Source organism: Sycon ciliatum, chromosome 10, assembly GCF_964019385.1.
Source record: "Sycon ciliatum chromosome 10, ocSycCili1.1, whole genome shotgun sequence".
NCBI lineage: Eukaryota > Metazoa > Porifera > Calcarea > Leucosolenida > Sycettidae > Sycon > Sycon ciliatum.
In genome coordinates, this window is record NC_088652.1 from 9988916 (window position 1) to 9991415 (window position 2500).

The 2500-nt window shown below is 44.3% G+C and overlaps 1 protein-coding gene and 1 long non-coding RNA gene across 2 annotated transcripts in view; one reads left to right on the forward strand and one right to left on the reverse strand.

Annotated features, from left to right (window-relative positions):
* Positions 1–319: 319 nt before the first annotated feature.
* The window catches only part of LOC135825633 (uncharacterized), a 10397-nt gene continuing 8216 nt past the window's right edge, over positions 320–2500 (forward strand). Inside the window, exon 1 of the mRNA XM_065338247.1 lies at positions 320–1141. The gene's annotated coding sequence lies outside the window, so the exon portion shown is untranslated. The remainder of the gene's footprint in view (positions 1142–2500) is intronic.
* LOC135825635 (uncharacterized) overlaps positions 2054–2500 on the reverse strand; it is an 828-nt gene continuing 381 nt past the window's right edge. Inside the window, exon 2 of the long non-coding RNA XR_010555097.1 lies at positions 2054–2492. This is a non-coding gene — a long non-coding RNA (uncharacterized LOC135825635). The remainder of the gene's footprint in view (positions 2493–2500) is intronic.

The following is a 2500-nucleotide window of genomic DNA, read 5'->3' on the forward strand; positions in this document are numbered from 1 at the left end:
TTACTTCGCGTATAACGACACTCGGCGCGGCGGGGCATCAAAAAAGTGTCCTTATTAGCGAAGTGTCGTTATACCCGAAGTCTCATTGTATTGTACTAGTACTACTGTTGGAAGGGACGTTGCTCCGATCTGGGCATGGAAATGCTGTCTTTATTCGCGTTATATTCGCAGTCGTTATTAGCGAAGTTGACTGTACTAGTATTTACATGTACTAGTACTACAAAAGTCATGATGTGTGTATTCGACTGCAGACAGTGTAGCTGTGCATGTGTGCGCGTCTTTGTCAATCTTTGAAGGGCGTCGACTGTACTGTTGTAGCGGGCCGCAGTCTCTCGGAGGCAAATGCACACGGGAGCTCAGTGAACACACTGTTGTTTATTATTATTGAACTGAACTAAAGACTACAATCATAACTCTGACTCTATTCTCTAACTCTAAACTGACATTTTTAACTGGCGTGAAGAGAATTATTATTATTTAAAAGTATTAGTCTTATCATTATTCTGTCCTGACGCTGGTGATGATGGGTATGATAATTATGACGGGCCCTGCACGGGTGACGGATCAACCATGCGCGTGTGGAATCCGGTGCTACTTCAAGTACTTGTACTGCTGTTGACTTGGACTATTTTGTCGTGTTGAAGCTCCGCTTCTACCATTCCATCAGGACCCGTCACTTCGTCAGAGGTTGTGGCGTTGATCTAGCGCCTAGCGCCTGCACATCGTGTGCGATGACTATCGCAGTATAAAAACGTGATCCGCAAACCGTCAGCTCTCGAAGCAAAGTCCTCTTGTAACGATTGCAACAACAGCTTGATATTAAATCTTTTCAACGAGCCACGAGCGCTAAATCCAGCACTCAGCTGATCAGCTCAGAACACTCAAAAAAGCATCCGGCCCTGGAACAATAATAAATATTGCTTTCCCGAGGCAGCAGCAGCAGCAGCAGTTGGGCTAGCGCTCGTTTCCTTTGTCTTGCGTCAGTTTTCAGTTTTCCTTTGGTTTCCGGTGATCGATCCATTTTCATTGTGCACTGAGTGTGGAAGGCTCAAAAGTAAGCTGAAGTCAAAGCTGGCACGGTTACGGAGTTACAGAGGACTTCTTGGGATCCGTTTACCGGTATCAGGGGAGCAAAACAGAGGTAAGCGCCGCAGGAGCTATAAATTAATAATGATGAAGTGTAATTATTGATTGAGTGTAATTGAATTAATATTTCGATTAATTTGGTTATTGTATTGCCCAAACAAATTTTACCAAGTCATTATTGGTATGTTGCTAATGCAGCGTGTGCATGGCCCATACTCACCCGCAAGTTAGCGGCAACTAACCACTATAGGTAGGCATTTCCCAAATCGGTCGGCAGACAAATTCGCCGAAAACAGTGGTTTTGAAGAAATCACCGATCTTTTCGCCGAATAAGCAATTTTCGCGCTGAATTCGCCGAAAATCGATGTTTTGATGCCTCAACAGAATGCAAATACAACTTCTGTAGCCAAAATATCTGCGAAAGGTGGCTGCGACTTTAGGCATTTCCGAAAACGGTCAGCAGGAAAGGACGCCGAAATCAATGGCTGTCAAGAAATCGCCGATAATTGCACCGAAACGACAAATCTCGCGCTGAATTCGCCGAAAAAGGATGTTTAGTGCCTTTTCAGCGAGCAAGTAAATGTAAATCTGTACTGACTTTGGGGCTCATAATATGGCCGAATTTGGACATTCTCTTAGCCGATCGAAAAGCCGATCAGGCGAAAAAATCGGGCCGATTTGGGAAATGCCTAGCTATAGTTAGGGACTTCAGACCATTTTTTCAAATCGGTTTTCTGTGGCTTATGTTTTGCTTTTTGGATAGGTTAGAGCTTCCTGAGAAGTTTGGTCTTTAGTTTTTCTAAATCGGACAAAGGAAACTAAAGTTACAAGCAAAATAGTCATCGCCTATCACCGGATTTGTCCGACAAACGTCCCACACATTTGAGATTAGAGAGATATGTCAAACTGAGAGAACCCACTTTCCTTGGCAACGCATAGCAACCGCACACCAGATCCAAAAACAATCTTGATTCTCCGCATGAAATAGCGGAATAGTATGGTTTACAATGTAGTGGGTAGTAACAGGAGACATTGATAATACAGTCCTGAGATAGCTTCGGACTGTTGGTGTGGTTGGTGTCAAGAAAAAGAATGATCACGGAAGAGGCACTGACTAAGCTCAACATGTACATGTACAGGACATTGTATTGGCTGGGGTAATCGTAGCACGCGCGCACATCATCATCAGCAGAGATACAGCAAATAGCAACAAGAGTATACAGCATATCTCCCAGTTCGGCACTCTTTCAGCTATTCTTGCGGAGCTCAACCAGATCGAGCATAACAGCATTGGAGACAAGAATCGAGGCATGGACCGAAACAGCCAAGAGCAATTCAATTTGTACATCAGCATCATTTAGCGCAGGATACTTCTCGCTGCTTTCCATACTGTGACTATGGCGGCGCTGCACGG